Genomic DNA, 19,713 nt, shown 5'->3' on the forward strand with positions numbered 1-19,713 from the left:
TTTTGTAGTGTTGTGGTTTATTTTGTTGTGTTGCGGTTTATTTTGTAGTGTTGTGGTTTATTGTGTTGTGTTGCGGTTTATTTTGTAGTGTTGTGACTTATTGTGTTGTGTTGCGGTTTATTTTGTAGTGTTGTGGTTTATTGTGTTGTGTTGCGGTTTATTTTGTAGTGTTGTGGTTTATTGTGTTGTGTTGCGGTTTATTTTGTAGTGTTGTGGTTTATTGTGTTGTGTTGCGGCTTTTATTTGTAGTGTTGTGACTTATTTTGTTGTGTTGCGGCTTTTATTTGCTGTGACACCTCTGGGCCACCGTAGGACACCCCTTCAGGATCAAAAGACCACGTTCATTCTTCTGTTACATCTTATATAGCCTGCCTGTCACTATTCCTGTACAGGCTCACGGCATACAGGCAGCCTTTTAGGGGACTGCTGACTAGCTGACATCATTTCGATATCATGTTATAATATCAAGGCTATTAATATTCTGCTTACCAAGGACAGTACACCTGTTGTTTTCCATTACAACTCTGATGCATTAATACTTCCACAACTCCAGCTCGCTGGGGAGAAACGACGGGGAGGAAGAAGGATCGGACAAAGACTCGTTTATCGAGGGGACCCTCGTGGGGAAGGAAGGTGAGAATTTACATACATTGTTGTGTTTAATTTAATCGGTAAACGGTCATATTACGGGGAATTGTGTGGTTGTGATGTTTGGTGCTTAGTGAGGTTAAAGTTGTTGGTGCAACGAAGTTGTGGCTCTGTGGGGTTAATCAGGCCCGTCGTCACGTCGCCTTAAGAATAAAGACGAATTTATACTCGCGTGTATGGCAAGCTAAAAGGGGTAAACCAGCCTGTTGGTGCTTCTCTAATCAAACGCCGTTAAAAACACCGTTTTATGTGGCCCAAACAACGTAAAATACACGAGGCTGAAGTTAGCTTCCGATTCCACTGAATTTAGAGCAATCTAGACCACATTAGACAGCTCTTCATAAAAACTACAGCAGTTAGACTTCAAACGTGGACTGAAATATCCTAAACTACAGCTAGATTAATTAAAACATAGTTTATGAAACCTTTATTTTATTTGTGAAAATGGAAATAATTCTCGTTAAGAAGAAAAAACTACAACACTTAGTCTTTAAATCTTTTCGTTGTAAGCCGTGTGTAGATCCCTTAAAATGCAGTATTTTGTGTTTCAGCTTTTCTGATCTTTTGTGGATGAACCTGAAATTGTTAAAATTGTGGGGAAAGGGTCAGTAATGGATGGTATAATCCATATAATGGTATATAACAATGGTGGTGTATAACAAAAATACATTCTTATGCCTTCAAACAGGAAAATTAAATGTAATCATGTAAATCATGTAAATTGTATAAACTTTATTTGTGTGAAGTTCGTATTGGATATGCTGAGGAACAGAAACGCGTCATGAACCCAGTTTGTACTGGATCACCAGTCAGACGAGGCCCAGCTCGCCACGTCCTCACCCAGGATTTCTGTCCTGGATTTGATCGGGAAATCCTCAAATTCTGCGATTTTTGTGTAGAGTCATACTGAAAATGCATTTTTAACACAGACCAGTGGAAAATATTAGTATTTATTTTATGTAGTTTTTCTTTTTTATCATGACGCCTCTCCTGACCGACGTCACTGCTGTCAGTTGTTGATTCACCGTCCTCATTTATTTCTGTCTCCTCTTGTTATAAATCTGTTTACATAAAGCAGCTGATTTGTCTCTGTATGTACTGGCCCTGTTCAGTTTATTAATAACCCAATAATCAATATGCATCATCTTTGTGATTATCGTGTGTGTGTGTGTGTGTGTGTGTGTGTGTGGGGCAATCTTACCAGCAAAGCGAACCTGCAGCAGGTGGAAATAAAGAACCAGAACATGTCTCAGAGTTGGAGGTATCTTTGAAGAAATGTTTGTTCTGTTGAACTGTAGATACCAAGACAACGTCAGAGACCACTGCTACTGGTGGTCCTCCCCCTGAAAACCCGTGGGTCTGGTGGTCTGAATGTCCTTTGAATGAAGCGTGCGCCCTCTGCAGGGACATTAATAAAAGGCCAGGTCATGGTAACCAAAGAGGGACTCTGTCTTTCTCCGTCCATCTCTTTAGACCAGCTTTCTCTTTCTCTCTTTAGACGCCCTCGGCCTGTATGGACGGGGCTCAGCTGATCCCAGTTTTACTGTTAGCCAACCAGAGGCAGTGGAGGTCGGGGTTCCTGAACCTGGGTAGGGAGGTTAATAAGGTATTAATTATTTTTAATATATACCATGTTCTTTTTCATTTAATTTCATGTTCAGTACGTATATAGTTGTTTCTTTAGTTAAACTGGCACTGATAGATTTATTGATTATTCAAGACAAAGTAGTGATATGATAAGGGTTTTTTTTTATATATATTTTATTTTTTATTGTTTTCGTACATACAAACAACACCAGTATATATCAGTAAACAAACAGAAACAATCAGAACAGACACAGACTGTTAAGAGAAACCATCAATAAATAACAGTGTGGACTAAGAGTAGCTTGGCATTTGTAGATTTTTACATAGGGTGAAGTGAATTTTTATTTTGGTATTGTTATGAACTGTATCCCTTTGTTAAGATTAGATAGTAGGTTTACTTATATCAGCCTCAGAGGATAGCTACATTTCCCGTTCCATTACCTACACAAACAAAAAACACGTACAGCATCAACACCTACATCAGTGTGATATGCAACACACAGCTTGGTTTATAGTCGTATCATTGTATGTATATTTCATTTTCATTATGAGGGTGCGCAGGTCTTCCATTTCTTCCGGTAGTCGTTGAATTTATCTCTGTTCAGGTTCAGGGAGAAGGTTATTCTTTCCATGTTATATATCTCGTTTACAATTCCAATCCACTGGGTTTTAGTTGGAAGATCTTTAGACAGCCAATGTCTTGTTATTGCCTTTTTGCTGGCGACCAACAATATGTTGATCAGGTATCTGTCACTAGATTTAGTACAGGATGAGGTGTCTCCAATGTATACTGTGTGAAAGTCATGTTTGATCTTGTAACCCATTACTGAGTTGATGTCCTCTACCACTCCTAACCAGTATGGTTTAATAGCTGGGCAGTCCCAAAATATGTGAAAATGATTTGCTAGTGTTTCTCCACATTCTCTCCAGCATCGTCCCTCCCTCAGCCTGGCTGTCTGGAGTTGTTTTATTTTTGGTGTAATGAAAAATCTAATTACATTTTTCCACATAAATTCCCTCCATAGACCTGAGCTTGTGGTATTTAGTAAAGTTTTCAATATCTTCATCCAGCCTTCTTCTGAAATTGTTATTTTGGCTTCTTTCTCCCATTTAGATTTAACATAAGTTGTGGAGTTCTTGTTATAGGACTGTAGGCATCGGTAAAATCTAGCGACCAGTTTTCTGTTAATATTTGACTTGTATGCATCTATCAGTATGTTAACTAGACCTGAGTAACCGCTTCCTATTTTTATTACACAATTAAAGTGGGCTCTGACCTGAAGATACCTGAAGAAATCCTGTTTTTCTAGATCATATTTGTCTTTCAGTGTTTGAAAACTATTCAGTTCTTCTACACTAGAAATCAGACAATATGTAGTTATACCTCTAAAGGTCCAAAACTTAAACCGTTCATCAATCTGTGATGGTTTAAAATCACTATCATATGGTATCCATCTGAGCAGTTTGATTTGGTTTTCCAGTTTTACGACATTCTTCAAACCAGATGTTAAAGGATGTTTTTGTCAAGCTGTTTAAGTGCTCTTTTTGTTGTGAGTACATATTCTTATCTCCTATTAATGTCTGTAGGGGTATGTTTAACTGGGATATTTCTAAGTTCTTCCATTTGGCACTGTAATATGGGTCGCACCAATATATTAGGTATCTTAGTTGTGCTGCCTTGTAATAATTCTCCATATTTGGCAAGGAGAGCCCTCCTTCTTCTTTAGGTAGTTGTAAGGTTTTATATCTAACCCTGGGTTTTGGACCTTTCCAAATAAATCCTGAAAACATCCTCCTCCATTCTGTAAATTGTTGTATGGGTATTGCTGAGGGTATAGACTGAAAGAGAAAAAGAAGTCGTGGTAGGATATTCATCTTAATTACGTCTATACGATTATGTAGGTTAAATGGCAACAAAGTCCATCTACTTAAGTCCTCCTTTATTCCTTTGGTTATTGGCAGGTAATTTAGAGTGTAGATATTAGACAGATCTTTTGGAATTTTAACACCCAGGTATTTAATAGTGCTATTGTCCCATCTTAAGTTAGAAAGGTTTGTAATGTGGCATGAAGGTGTATAATTGTATGAAATGAGTTGTGTTTTATCAATGTTTAGTTTATAGCCAGAGTATTGACCAAATGTCAGACGGGACAATAATTTATTTAGGCTGAAGTCAGGCTGGAAAAGAGTAATCAATATGTCATCCGCGTAAAGGCATATTTTATATTCTGTTCCTCTTATCCAAATTCCTTTTATATCATTATCCTCCCTCAGTGATTGGGCAAGCGGTTCAATAAATAAGGCAAACAAGGTTGGACTTAGTGGGCATCCTTGTCTACAACCCCTCTCTAGTGTTACTGAGTTAGATAGGCTGCCGTTTACTTTTATTCGGGCTGTTGGTGCATAATATAAGTTTTTTAGAACCTGAATTATAGAGCTATTAAAACCAAATCGTTGTAATACTAAGTATAAATATTCCCATCTGACAGAATCAAATGCTTTTTCTGCATCAAGACTAAGAACAATGGCTTCATCTTCAGTCCTGGACATGTAATCCATTACATGTAAGGTTCGCTTTATATTATCTTGTGTTTGTCTGTTTTTGAGAAACCCGCTTTGGTCTTCATCTATGAGTTCTGGGATTATGTTTTCCAATCTCTTTGCTAGTATAGATGTAAATAGTCTCTAGTCTAAGTTTAGAATTGATATAGGTCTATAGGAACCGCATTCAGATTTATCTTTACCGGGCTTGGGAATTACAGAGATTATGGCTTGCCTCCAAGATATTGGAGTTTCACCACCTTTAAGTACATAGTTAAAGCATTCCAGTAGCAGAGGTGACACTGCATGCTTAAATTCTTTGTACCACTCTGCTGGGTAACCGTCTGTCCCTGGCATCTTATTTGTTTTTAATTTGGAAATTGCAGTATCCAGTTCTTGCTTTGTTATTTCGTGCATCAGCCTCTTGTTTTGTGTACAGACTTTGTGCTGCAAGATTAACCCTTATGCACACCTGTGACCATTTATGTGTTTTTGCATTTTAATTTCTAGCATATTTAACATTTCCCCTCGCTGATTTTAAAGATGAGGGATGGGATGCAGAAAATTGCATTTTTTTCACGATCTTAATTTTATTTTCAGGCTATTGTAAACAACATTATGCTGTAACATGGCTCAGTGGGTAGAGTGGTCGTCTTGTAACGCAAGAGTTGCAGGTTCGATCCCGACCCGTCGAGCTCATGTTGAGGTGTCCCTGAGCAAGACACCGAACCCCTACTTGCTCCTGATTGGTCATGGTTAGCGCCTTGCATGGCAGCTTCAGCCATCAGTGTGTGAATGTGTGTGTGAATGGGTGAATGTGACGTACATGTAAAGCGCTTTGGATAAAAGCGCTATATAAGTACAGACCCTTTACCGTTATCGGAATTACTCCCCATTTGGACCCTAAGCACAAAAATGTGTATATTGAATTGCATTACAATGTGACAAAATGCACAATAGCGCAGGAAGCTTTCAAGTGGCAACTTTGACATATTATCCATTTCATGTGTATTTTTTTCCCGAACGTTCAAGCAGCTCCACATTTTTATTTTAAAATATGTAGGGCTGGGCGATATACGATTTTTTCATATCACGATATTTATTTTCATTTTAGGCGATATCGATATATATCACGATATAAAACTCAAATCACTATTTGTCAAATTTAAATAATCTGTTGCTCATAACTGAGATGTGAAATCATCAAAAGTGAGAGGATTGTTTTGATTTAAATATTTATTTCCTACAATAGGTACAGCATGACAGATGTACTGAAGGAACCTAATGCAACTGTTTAAAATAACTTAAAAAAAAGGTACATATTACAAACTAAAAGTCAAGGCAGAAGCTTTCAAGCTTCAAAAGAGAACAATAACAAAACAGACCACTAAAGTGTTTGGTCTACTCCATTTAAAAACAAATATTAATTCTAAAAAATAGATTAACGTTTTCAAGTTCGAAAGGAGAACAGACATAAAATGGACAAGCATTTGTCAATATCAAATGAATAAGATAGAAATTAAAATTAAATTCTCAGAATCTTTCCTTGTCCTTATATACAGAAGTCTGTTGGGTTGTTTTTTTTAAATACAAAATAAAAGAAAATAAAATAAAGATTTGTTGAAACCCTTAGTGCAAATTAAAGCAGCCTCCAAAGACAATTAAATAAAATGCAACAATCTGATGCTCTAAGGCAATAAATTAGAGAAAATAAAAATCTAGACTTTGTGGGAACATGCTTTCTGCACAGTTTACAGTGCACGCTACTCTGTTTTTGTCAGACTTTAAATAACCGAAATACCTCCACACTACCGAACTTTTTGGGCCCTTCCTTTCAACAATTTCTTCGGCATTTGAACGTTGATCCGTGTCCTTTTCAGTGACCTCGTCATCCATGGTTGACGGTTCTCCAGACGAACCACTCATTTTTTTCGGCTGCCGCGTCGGCTAGTCGGCTACTGCAGCTCAAACTACACACGTGCTGCTCATTAGCTTCGCCTGTGCTGTACGTCAACCTAACCTGACCGACTATGTTCCCGGAGTGATTGGTTCCACATGGTGCTTAATTCAGATTCAGCTCTATCGCGATAGTCTCATATTACTATTGAGAAAAAGTTATTTCGCAATACATATCGTTATCGTTTTATTGCCCAGCCCTAAAAATATGTAAAATGCACATCTACATGCATTCCTCTGCACTGCTTTGAAATGAACAAAACACAGGACCCTTTGCAGCTCATCAAAGTTATGTGTTGACGTGAAAACAATCCTCATCTTTGTTTACACAGCTGCATCTGCAGCACAGTTTATAAGAGCAAGTTGGAGAAAAGCATTTAATTTCCTATCTGATACCAAGAAAAAACCGTTACACGGTAGCAGAGGCCCAGGACATCATGCAGGCCCAGGACATCATGCAGGCCCAGGACATCATGCAGTCCCAGGACATCATGCAGGCCCAGGACATCATGCAGTCCCAGGACATCATGCAGGCCCAAACAGATGTGACTAAGCACACCGGTGGAATCTCAGATAAAATCACCGAGAGCAACACTCACTCCACCAAGTTGAGGTCTACCTTCCGGCGGCTGACTAGGCGTCCACCAGCTCCAGTGACTCCACAAAAGGTGGTGAAGAAGCCACGGAAGACCGTCTTGGAGGTCTAAAAGTGGTAAAGTCCAGTGGTCACCCACAAATTCCAACTGCGGTCAAGCAGCCATCTCTAGCGTATCCGTGGTCAAACCAGCTGCCACCTTATTTTGTGGCGCTCGAGTGGAATCCTCCCGGTACAGGTGGTCTTCAAACCAGGATGAGGACTTCTGCGTGGATGAGCAGCTAGATCCGTATAAAGGGCACGGCAATTTTATGCAGTACATGCCAGTGAAACCAGCCAGGTATGGCCTGAAAATGTGGGTAGCCTGTGACGTAAAAACATCTTACTGCACGTGAGTTCGAACACCGGCCGATCAGCTGGTGCTCCGGCCCAGGAAAAAAAAAAAAAGACGGCTGCTGGGTTGTGCTGGAGAATACAGAAGGCCTGACAAGAGTAACAGTCACAAGTGGCAAGTTTTTCACTTCATTTGCTCCGGCAGAGGAGCTGCTGAAAAACATTATTACCATGGTTGGCTCTAGCAGAAGAATTGTGCAAAGCAACTGCAACAACTGCAAAAAACCTCTTTGCAAAAAAACATTACTTCAGTTTGCAGCTCCTGCCTCCCCTGAACTGTTCGTGTTATGTTGGTATTGTTGTTATTGTTCAATTCATTTCTAGATATTGTTTATGGTCTATTTTCTGTTAGCCTTCATGGTGTTATAATGAATGGCTTGACTTGTTACATGGACTGTAGGTGAGACTCTTTGTTACAGTGTGTGAGGTCTGATGAGGTTTAAAAAAAAAAAACAAAACAAAAATAGACAATAAAATAATTCATTTATTATTTAGTATAACTTGATTTTATGCGCATATTTCTGTGCAGAAGGGTACAAAACAGGAGTTTTTGACACTAACCAAAAACTAATAATGCGTATATAATTTCTAAGCTAATCTTTAACTTCCGCAAATTAAAAATTAATTAAAAATTCATTAATCATTGATATGGATGATTAGAATTGATCCTGGTTTGAAGAATAAAAAAGTAAAAAAGAAATATAAATGAAATATTTTATATAACTTTTTACATGCACATTTATGTGTGTTAGGGTGCAAAAGGGGATTTTTTTTTCAAAGGGGTGCATAAGGGTTGAGTGTGTGGGCAACACAGCACAGTTTACCTAATTGCAGGCGCTTAAAAACCATATTTATAATGGCAGCATTATCTGCAGTGATTGCTACTATTTTTTCAGAAACTCTGACAGAACACCACTGATTTTCTCTGCCACAACACAACCCATCTGTGCTTTGTACACAGCTTTTGTTTTTAGCACTTTTTGCTGCATTTTGCCCTCCACTATTTAGTGTGCTGTGCTACTCCAGCCATCACATGAGAGTGCAACAGATCAGATGTCACTGAGCCCTGTAATTTGCTGTGGAAACATTGCCAAGAGTCTGGAATGAGTAAAAGTATATAAAGTTTATTACAAGAGAAGTATTGAATACAGAATTACTTGCAAGTTGAGAGCAGTCTTCTGAACCCTGAAGCAGGAAGACAATGCAGCCTAGGCGGAGTAGTCGAATGCAGATCCACTGAGCTTTCAACACAGATCCCATTGAAGACAAATTGATGAAATAAAAGACCAGGAAGAGACAAAAGGTTTTATACCTTTCTGTTGACAACTGGAGGTCATCCTTACCAGATAAGGCTGAGACAAAGCAGAGCCTGTCTCCCCTCAAGCCTCAGAGCTTGGGCACATAAATGTGAAGACTGGCGTAGACTAAAGTCGTAAACAACCTATGATATCTTTAAGGAGTTAAGCTATATCCCAGATGTGCGTCAGACAGTATCTAGGGAAAGATGAGGGTCACCATGTTCTGTCAGTGGATCTACACATGGTCAAATGGAGAAATTAACAGAGATTTTTGTTTGTTTTTCAGTGTTATCTGCAGATGCCTACAGCTGTTGGTGGTAGAAGAAGGGGTTCCCTGCAAATGTGGTCTTGACAAGCAGGACTTGGAGCATCTCTCCATAAAACAGGAACCACAGGATCTGTGGCCCAATCAGGATAAGTGATGGAAGATGGAATGACGACAGGGCACATAGGTCAGGTGTAAACAGTGACGTGGAGTGTAACACTGCCAGAAAATCCCTCAGCTGCTCTGAATGTGGTGAAGAGGTTCACCACCAACGATCTCTCTAGAGACATTTAACAAAGAAACCTTTATTTAAATCATACAAGATGTTTTAAAGTGACACATGTAAAAACTGTTAAATTTAATGTTTATGTCAACATCAAAAATCTGTGGTAAAATGACTGAATGTGGACAAAGATTTAGTCAAAAGACAAGCTTAAACAAACACATGACAATCCACACAGGAGACAAACCATTCAGCTGTGATGAATGTGGACAAAGATTTAGTCAAAAGACAAGCTTAAACAAACACATGACAATCCACACAGGAGACAAACCATTCAGCTGTGATGAATGTGGACAAAGATTTAGTCAAAAGACAAACTTAAACCAACACATGAGAATCCACACAGGAGACAAACCATTCAGCTGTGATGAATGTGGACAAAGATTTAGTGAGAAGTCAAGCTTAAACCAACACATGAGAATCCACACAGGACAGAGACCGTTTCCTTGTGAGGTTTGTGGTGAATTATTTAGATGGCGTGTCTCTTTAAAAGGACACATGCGTGTCCACACAAAATAGAAACGACGCAAAGGGCAAAATTTTGCTACTAATCTGTAAACAATGTTGTTTACAGTGTAAATATGAGCTGGTTAGAGGAACTTCAAGGGGGTATTCTACGGTGGTGATAGACTGTGGTGTCTCTTCAGTACCATTGACCTTTACTTGAACATTACCTGGTCATGTCTAGGGCAAAATGTGCCTCATCAGATTTTGTTGTCTTTTTTTAGTAGTTGAAATCTGTTGTTCATTCATTCATTGCCCATTGGTACCTTCACAAATTTGTCCATGTTTTGCTAGCAGCTAAGATCCTAATCTCGATGAGCTCGCAAGACAGGTGAAGAGTTGTTATGATGCAAAAACACAAATTAATAACTTAGATCCTTACAAGCTGAATGATGAATGACGTTCAGGTTTAGGTGTTTCCACCTGTTCAGTCTCAGACATCTGTGTTTATCTGGTGTTTGGACGTTCTGTCAAGAATTTAAAAACTACTGATGATTAAATGCTCCTGCAGCCATTTTACAAAGGGAAGGAAGAGGACCGAGTCTAGAAATATTCGGCTGCAACAACATCGCCTCTCGCCTGACTAACTTGGTTAGGCTCTAGCCCCACAAACAGGTAAAGAACATGGATGGCAGTATGGGCGATATAATGTGTTGTTGTTCACCTGAGGGTTGTATTTACTTATAAGCCTGGTACACACATAACACTATTTGGGCTGTTTTTGTCCTGATTTTGCCTCTTCCCAACCTTGGACGGCAAACGCCCGATCATCGTGTGATTTCCCTGTCCAGTCATAATATGGTCTGTGGTGTGTTATGAGCCGATTTGTCCTGATAATCTGCTCCGATATGGGTCATAGCCACAGTTGGGAACACTGAACATGTTTAATATTTCAGTGCCGATTTCTGAAGAACGCCGCCGACTCGTGCATTGTGACTGTGTGGGTGGGTGACGTGGCACGGAATGTGGCCAATCAGAGCGAGCTGGCTGGGGAGCAAGGAAGTAAACAAAGTCCGTGTTCACGCCGTCTCCAGTCTGATATTTTTTTTACTTCTGCCTTTTTCTGTTAACAATGGTACCAAGACCTCCATCATTCCCCCGTCCTATATATTCCCTTCTTTCCCCTTTCTTTCCGATTGTTACCATGTTTCTTCTTCTTTGCTTTGTGCCAGTTGTTGCCATGCTTCTTTTTCTACGCTTTTTGCCGGTTGTTGCTATGGTTCTTCTTCTACATTTTTTGCTGGTTGTTGATGTGGTTCTTCTTCTACGTTTTTTGCCGGTTGTCGATTTGATTCTTCTACATTTTTGCCAGTTGTTGATGTGGTTCTTCTACATTTTTTGCCGGTTTTTGCTATGGTTTTTCTTCTACGTTTGTTGCCAGTTGTTGGTATGGTTCTTCTATATTTTTTGCCGGTTGGTGATGTGGTTCTTCTACGGTTTTTCCCAGTTGTTGATATGGTTCTTCTTCTACATTTTTTGCCGGTTGTTGATGTGGTTCTTCTTCGTTTTTTGCCGGTTGTTGGTATGGTTCTTCTTCTACATTTTTTGCCGGTTGTTGATGTGGTTCTTCTACGTTTTTTGCCGATTGTTGATATGGTTCTTCTTCTACATTTTTTGCCGGTTGTTGATGTGGTTCTTCTACATTTTTTGCCGGTTGTTGATGTGGTTCTTCTACGGTTTTTGCCGGTTGTTTGCTATGGTTCTTCTTCTTCGTTTTTTGCCGATTGTTGATATGGTTCTTCTTCTACATTTTTTGCCGGTTGTTGATGTGGTTCTTCTACGTTTTTTGCCGGTTGTTGATATGGTTCTTCTACGTTTTTTGCCGGTTGTTGATATGGTTCTTCTTTCCATTTTTTGCCGGTTGTTGATGTGGTTCTTCTACGTTTTTTGCCGGTTGTTGATATGGCTCATCTTCTATGTTTCAATGTTTGACCAGCTCGGAGGACTAGATTGTAGATGAGTTGCTGGACTGCATCGTCATGTGTGTGTTCTGTGATTACATTTTCGGAGCACACAACGCAGTACGATCAAAACTGACTTTTTTATTTCCATTTGTGAGGTCTTGACCAGGTAAAAAAGATTTCCTATGATTTAAAAAATTATTGTGTGTACCAGGCTTTAGAGACCTATTTGAAGACTAGATATTTCTTCACTATATTCTGATACATAAAAATGTATTATTTAAGGGGGACATGTTTTTTTTTCTTTCATGAATATAGATTATTTCTTGTAAAGACAAGGTTTTTTCACAAGGATCTTTCAGATAATTTGCTAACAAAATGCCTTATCTAAATACTTTCCACATTGTATGATTTTATCAGTGTAATTGTATATTATGAGATTACTGTAACCTGCTGCAAGAAGCAGACTTCTCCATTTAATCCTTCTGATAAGATTTATAACTTTAGGTGGTTAGTTCTTTTATTTAATTTTTTTGGGGGGTTTTAAATATATCCAGAAACTCATTACTTTTTTTCTTTAACTGCTAAATCATTTAATTTTTTATAAGTTAATGGAAAACATAATACTTGGATGTCAGAATTTGACTGTAGTGTTTAGATTATTCTCCCTGTAATAGTAGAGTGTATTCATGTGTTAACTGTATTCATGTGTACGTGTATGTCCTACGTCATATATCTCAATAAAAGGTCTCAGAATTTTCTGAGATCTGACTGACTGTTAATGGTCCCTGACTCGTCCTTATATGAGGGTAATCAAGACATTTTGGTCAAACGAGGGGCCTTTTGGATATGGGGCTCCCCTTGAATCTTAAATGTTCTTTTATTATTATTTTAAAATAAGTTTTTCCTCATAACAGGAATGGAGAAACATATAAAAATAGGTGGATAGAGGAGAATTAGAAAGAGAAAGGATGGAGAAAGGAAGAACAAAACTAAAGGTAGAAAACAAACTGCAATCAAAGCTAAACAGATAAACTAAACAGCCTGGAATGAAACAGTAAACATCCTGAAGGCTTCTAAAGCCCTGTTTCCATCATCTGGTCCGGACACATTTCCACAGAAACTGGGACGGGTACCCTAATGTCCCACCCGACCCGTTTTACTTTTTCTTGCCCTTCCGTTGGGGTACCAATCCAACCGACCTGACACGAAAGGGTGGAGTTTTACACACTGCAATCTGTTGATCAGTTGAGGAAAACCTGGGAAAAAAAACAAAGTAGGAATGGCTTCTTGTTTAGAGCAACATATTTTCTTTGTTGATTAAATCTCCATTTAAAATTGAATTACAAAGCACTGCTAAGAAGAAAAAACACAAACTGTTGGATGATCACAATCTCCTCCTTTGTTTCTGTGTGGTGTTTTGATTCTACTCTAATTAAGGTGCTGCAATGGCTCTACGTAGCTTAAGGCATCTACAACTATCTGATATTTCACCTCTTAGTAAAGGTTATGGTTGTCTTTGGAAACGCAGCGAGGTGAGTTTCCAAACATATCCACACCCTAACCAGTCCAACCTGACCTACACCCATTGGTAGAAATCAGCCTTACGAGAACACAACAGACAATCTATAGGGGCACCTGTGAGAAGAAAAACTGCAACGAACACAAGTATATGTGTGGGTGTCAGCATGTGTCTGTACGTAGGTGTGTGTACTCAGCATTAGGGGTGAGTTGTGTTGAGTGCTTATGTAAATGCAACCGCACTACCTCCAAGGATCAGAGGCAGACCGAGAGGGTCCAAGCCTCGGTCAACCAGCAGCCACCACAGAGCAGAACTGAGACAGACCACTGCAGCAATGGTGGACAGTTCCCCAACACCAGGGCCCAGGCTTCACCACCCAGCCCATGCTGGGGCAGCCCCAGGTCACAGAGTTTGCCCAGTGTGGAGAGTGCAGTAATATTACACTTTAACCATGTTGCAAGGTCTTCACATACCTGAAGCAAAAACTTCTGAAAAGGTGTGCAAAAACATAGAGCATGTAAATAATCATTGAGTGCAGGGGTGGCCAACGTCGGTCCTCAAGAGCCACAATCCAGCAGGTTTTCCATGCATCCCTGCACCAGCACACCTGACTCAAATTAAATGGATCCAACAGTCTATGAGAATTTACACAATGACTCATTAGTTTGAGTCAGGTGTGTCAGTGCAGGGTACATGGAAAACCTGCAGGACTGTGGCTCTCGAGGACCGATGTTGGCCACCCCTGATTGAGTGCGTTATTAATGTAAGCAGATGTTTGATGATGTTAGACCCATCTTAAACACTCTTTGTCCTGGGGGATGCGCAGTCGGCTGCGTCTGGGTGGGAGGTGATGGGGGTGGCTGGGGATGGAGGTGGAGACCGGATTTGGGGCTCACTGCCCTCTGGTCTGCCAGGGATGTCTCCCACAGAGCATGGTGGGAGGGAGGGGGAGGTGCTGGGGAGTGCGATTGGGAAGTTCGTGTGCTGTGTGTGTGTTTATACTTTTTATGTTGTTGTTGTTGTTTTTTTAACCTGTCCTGTCCAGCATCATAGCAAGCATAATGATAATCTGGTTGCTGTATTGGGCTTAACAAATTTGCTCTGCCAAGGGGAGGCCTATGGGTAAGGCTCCTCTTGATATTCTGATTTATTAGAAGAGGAGACAAAAACACCACAGACAGAAGGCAACGACCCTTCAATCCAAACTTTCAACCAGGCAACAAACTGTTACACCTGTACATGAACACACCAGAAAATTTCCTACGGCTTTTACTGAAAAACGGAGCTGCTAGTCATTAAGACTTCTTAAATAACAAAATCAAAAAGACATATCACAAAAGTAGCACAATAACCAGATACAAACTCACAGGGAAAAAAAAAGAAATTGTCTCTTAGTTTATAAACTCACTGGACAACTCAGTGACTGTGTCAGCATGCCGAGTATGAGGTTTAAGGAGTGATCAGTGATGAAGAGTGCTGAGTGAGATGGTGCAAATGTGACCACACCTCTACGGAGGCTAGAGGCAGACCAGGGAAACCCAGAGACCCGGGCCCTCAGCAGCAGCCCTGTAGCACTAACCCAAGCACCCACCCCAGGAACCAGGGCACCATAGATTCCCCCCACCTACTCCAATCTCCACCTCATGGTGGGATGGTGATAGTGCCAAGCATCACAAAGGCCAAAATCCTTCATATACTGTTTAACACTTTCTGTGGATTGCTAGTCTTGATGACTTCCTGTGGTACTATGTTGGTCCGGTATAACTGAGTGAGGTGAAAAGGGAGTGAAAAAGGGACGGGTCTTCAACATTTGGACCATATATATTTGCAGTACATAAATTAACATTTTGAATAGATATTGTAACTATTATGAATCTGCCTTCTGGATCTATGATTGTATTCTTAATGTCAACGTTTAACCTTCTATTAATTAGAGTTGCTACTCCTCTCTGCCTAGAATTATAACAAGCTGAGTACACATGTGGAAACTGGGCTGTCAAAGATCCACTGCTGAGATTGACAAATGAGTCCAAGGATCAGAGGCAGACCAAGAGGGCCCACAGAGCAGAACTGAGACAGCTCACTGCAGTAATGGCAATGATTCCAGACAGGAGGCAGCAAAGAGAGGCTGCAGCCAGAGCATCCCCCACCCACCAACCTGTTCCACTTCTTCAAACCCATATCCCCAACTCCCACTCTCACCCCATATCCCCTGCTCCAGTGCAGGCCGCCCCACCCACTGAAAGGAGGACAGTTCCCCAGCACCAGGGCCCAGGCTTCACCGCCCAGCCCACGCCGGGGCAGCCCAGCCACCCAGTGAGGACCATGTGTGCGGAGTTCATTTCTATGTTGATATCACCCGGTTCACCGAGTAGGCCCAGTGTGGGGTGTGCAGTAATATTACACTTTAACCACGTTGAAAGGTCTTCACGCACCTGAAGCAAAAGCTTCTAAAAAAAAAAAGGCATGCAAGACCATAAAGCATGCAAATAATCATTGGGTGTGTTATTAGTGCAATGTGAGCAGATGTTTGATGGTGCTAAACCCATCTTGAACACTCTGTCCTGTATAGTGGCTTCTGCAGAGAATTTGTATTGTACAAGGCCTAAATTTGAGTTGTCAGTCATTTTGAAGGTATTTAAACACATTTGTGACTAAAAGTTTGGAGTGGAAGTTTGAACTTTTTATAAACTCGGTATCTGGGAAGTTTCCAAATTAATCTTCTGCACATCCACAAATCTTTCATGAAAATACTTAAAACAAAGTAATTTTCCCCTGCTTCACAGATGGATGTTCAACTGATGACCTAGGACCTTCTACTCTCAAAACTTGTTTGTTTTTCCAAGCTGACAAGCTAACACCCACAGGTCTAATATCTCAACCAGGGCAAAGACGAGATCATCTGGTGGGATCCCCCACCAGGACTTGTTTAACTTAACATTCTTGCGGGTAATAAACTTTTAAAGGTTTGGCACTTCAGCAGAAGAACACAGACAAGAGGACAGACTTTCTTTATCTAAGATACAGTAGAGAACAAAGATTCTGTCAATATTTTAAATATTTTCATATGCTGTTGATAAGCTATTGGTATTTAGATATGCAGGTCATCGTTATGGTACAAGGTTGACAAGTTTGATTCCTTCATGATCTGAAACTTTCCTCACCAGTCTTTATAGTTCATTTTAATGACATTTGCTTTGTTTGAATGATGATAATGTTTCTTTAGAATGTATATCAGTATTTTAACAATGACATTTAAGACTAACATTTGATAACGTACAGATGTATTAACAAATGTTTGATACTTTTACAAAGGAAATCAGAAAGGAAACACTGAACCAGCCCCCTAGGTCATCTGATCCCAGCACTGCAGAGGCTGCCCATTGGTTGAACACCTTCTTATGGGTGTGGACCATCCTCACACTTAAAAAAACTTACGACAAACGATTCAGATTCAGAGATGAGAACTAAAAAGTGTTCTACCGAGATGCTTCCAAAACCCTCCTGTGTGACGACTCTTGAGCAAGAATTCTCTTCAGAAATGGAAAGAAAGATGCGGCGGACGAATTACGGTTTTTGCCGTTATGTAAGCCGCATCACTATGGACCACATTAGACCTGCATTTTTTAACATGCATGAGGAGAGAAGATCCGCCCTACACATGCCTTTTGGTACTAGACTACATTTTGTTCTGTGGAGGCAAAAAGTTACTCTGTCAAGGATGAGGAGTCTGGTTCTGAAGTGAAAAATGATTACAAGTTTATTGAACACAGAATTAAAATACAAAGAATAGAATTGCAATTCGAGAGACTGTTCAGAGGTCTGACAGCACAGAGATATGAAGAGAATCTGATAAGAAACACACATGCAGCATCTTTTAAGCAGAAGGATCACGTCACAGCACATCATATATCTTGTAAGATAAAAACAAAGAGACTGTTCCTCACACAGGATTAGACACTTCAGCAAACCTAATGAGCTTTTTCATTTACTGAGCACATAAACATGCCCTGCTGGGTCATCCTGAAGGTATCTGGCCACACAGGTCAGTGTGAACTGTTGTAAGGAATGCATCCACTTTTACGATAGCAACAGGCTCCTCAGCATTAATCTCTGTTACCAAGAACTTAAACAATCTGTTTACCTTGAGAGTGATCAGTATAACACAATATTGAAGTGAATATATGAAATTTCCACAGCAGTTCTTTGTTTCTTTATATCTACTTAAACTCCAGTTTAGTTTTTGCATTCTCACTTTTTGTACTGATTTTTGATAACTGGTTAATTCAGGCTTTTTCGCTTCATTACCAGTTTACAAAGTTTCTTTTTTCTTTTTCATAATATTTAATTTATTTATTTTTGGCTCATCAAAGTTGCACTAGTGATATTTTTTGCCACATCTCAGCAGACCCTTTTCACTATTTCACCATCTCTTGACACCACCAATCCAGCAGCGTCTTGGGACGAGACTGAATGAGCAGCCAGAACCTTCAGACCCAAACCTGTGGACCACCACGTGTGACGAACCTTTTGGCTCCTTTGGAAATTTGAGTCAGAACGAACGAATGACTCAAACCAGATGGAGGAAGGTTTAATGGGAATAAATGAAAATAGATCATTGACTTTAGGTACAATCATCATTTGTATGGTGGCAACCATACAAATTCAAACTTTTAACCCAACAAGAAATCCTTTTCTAACTCATGTTGTGTATATATGCTTTTATGTTTAATTTCTGTTTTCTACTCCATTCTGTTCTGTTCTACAGTCAGACGCTTTTCTCCAAAGCGACTTCGAGACGAGAGTAAGAACACCAGCAGAAACCAACCAGAAGGGACGTCATCATTAAGTGGTACTCAGACTGCTGGGAGTCCAGGTGGACGCAGGTGCTGTCATGTAGCGCTAGAGGCAGGACTTTCTTTTTTTTCCTTATGATTTCATCACACAACATCATCTTAAGCATAAGTGCACGCATCTTCTTCAGTACTGAGCTGAACCAAAGAGCTGGACAAATCTTTTTAACTCATTCCGATGAGTAGAAGAGTTAAGCTAAGTGTGGAAATGCTCCTTAAACAACTGAGTCTTTAGCTGCTTTTAAAAGTGGATAAGGACTCTGCGGATCGGACGGAGTTTGGTAGATGGTTCCACCACCGGGGAACAACAGAGGAGAAGAGTCTAGCTACTGATGTGGCGCCACCTTGTGGTGGGAGCACTAGGCGTCTTTCACTGGCAGAGCGTAACTGTGGAGAGGGAACCTCGGAGGACGAGAACATTGGGAACTTTTACAGTTCCACAGTTTGAAAGCAGGTCGGTGGAAGTTTTTTCACATGCTTGTACAGGCAGAAATGTTACTGATGCAATACTAACAACTTGTAATTTGTCTACTAGCTCAGGCCATGGCTCTCCGGAAAGGAAGAGAAGAAAGATTGGCTTTCTTGGTGTGTCCCAACGGGATCCATGTGAAGCTGCATCATCTGAGGTTACAGTTAAACCTCGGAGGAAGAGAACGTTGGATGATTTGACAGATGCTCCACGTGGAAGCAGGTAAGGGTTAGTTATTTAAAATGCTTGTATAAGAAAAAACGTTACTGATGGAATCCTAACTTTTGTTTTTCAGCTCAGGCAGCTGTTGGAAGAGAAAGAAGAAAAAATCGGGCTAGGACAGGAAGCAGCTGCGCCCAGTGTGGAGGGCTGAAAGGACCAGAACTTCATGAAGAGGATGTAGAAGATGGTATCAGTATTGCAGGTTTACAACCTGCACAGGTGGTAACACACACTCACACACACAAAAAAATGCCCAGTGTAGTTTAGAGAATATATAGATGCCTACATTCAGAAACACACATTCATTGGGATGAATCTTGTTTTAAATTGATTAATGCTTTTGATAACTTGCTGTTTGTGTCTATTTGTTTAGATTCTCCCAAAGAGGCTCAAAACGTGGCTTCAACTAACACAAAGGAAGACAGGCCTCAGAGGAAAAGGACCAGAGAAACAAAAAAATGCCCAGTGTAGTTTAGAGAATATATAGATATTCTCGTTTTGCAGCCCACTAGACACTCTAATGTCTCTGGAAGGGAGCTCCCTCTTGTGTGATCCTTCCCGAGGTTTCTTCCAGGCCCTTCTGTTAAAAGGACAGTTTGGGAGTTTTTCCTTGCCCGCTTGAGGGAAGTGTCTTAATCATGTGGACTGCGGTCATTATGGCTAGATGTTTTAAAAC

At 40.2% G+C, this 19,713-nt stretch overlaps 1 long non-coding RNA gene across 2 annotated transcripts; it reads left to right on the top strand.

Annotated features, from left to right (window-relative positions):
- Positions 1-428: 428 nt before the first annotated feature.
- Positions 429-18,586, top strand: LOC121646441. 2 transcript variants are annotated; one of them, XR_006011638.1, is made up of 3 exons: positions 429-633; positions 9,305-9,475; positions 18,266-18,586. It is a non-coding gene; the product is annotated as an uncharacterized LOC121646441 (long non-coding RNA). The 2 variants fall into 2 exon arrangements; XR_006011639.1 differs by having other exon boundaries at positions 431-633; positions 9,305-9,470; positions 18,262-18,586.
- Positions 18,587-19,713: the final 1,127 nt, after the last annotated feature.

This window comes from Melanotaenia boesemani, chromosome 9 (genome assembly GCF_017639745.1).
Source record: "Melanotaenia boesemani isolate fMelBoe1 chromosome 9, fMelBoe1.pri, whole genome shotgun sequence".
NCBI classification, from domain to species: domain Eukaryota; kingdom Metazoa; phylum Chordata; class Actinopteri; order Atheriniformes; family Melanotaeniidae; genus Melanotaenia; species Melanotaenia boesemani.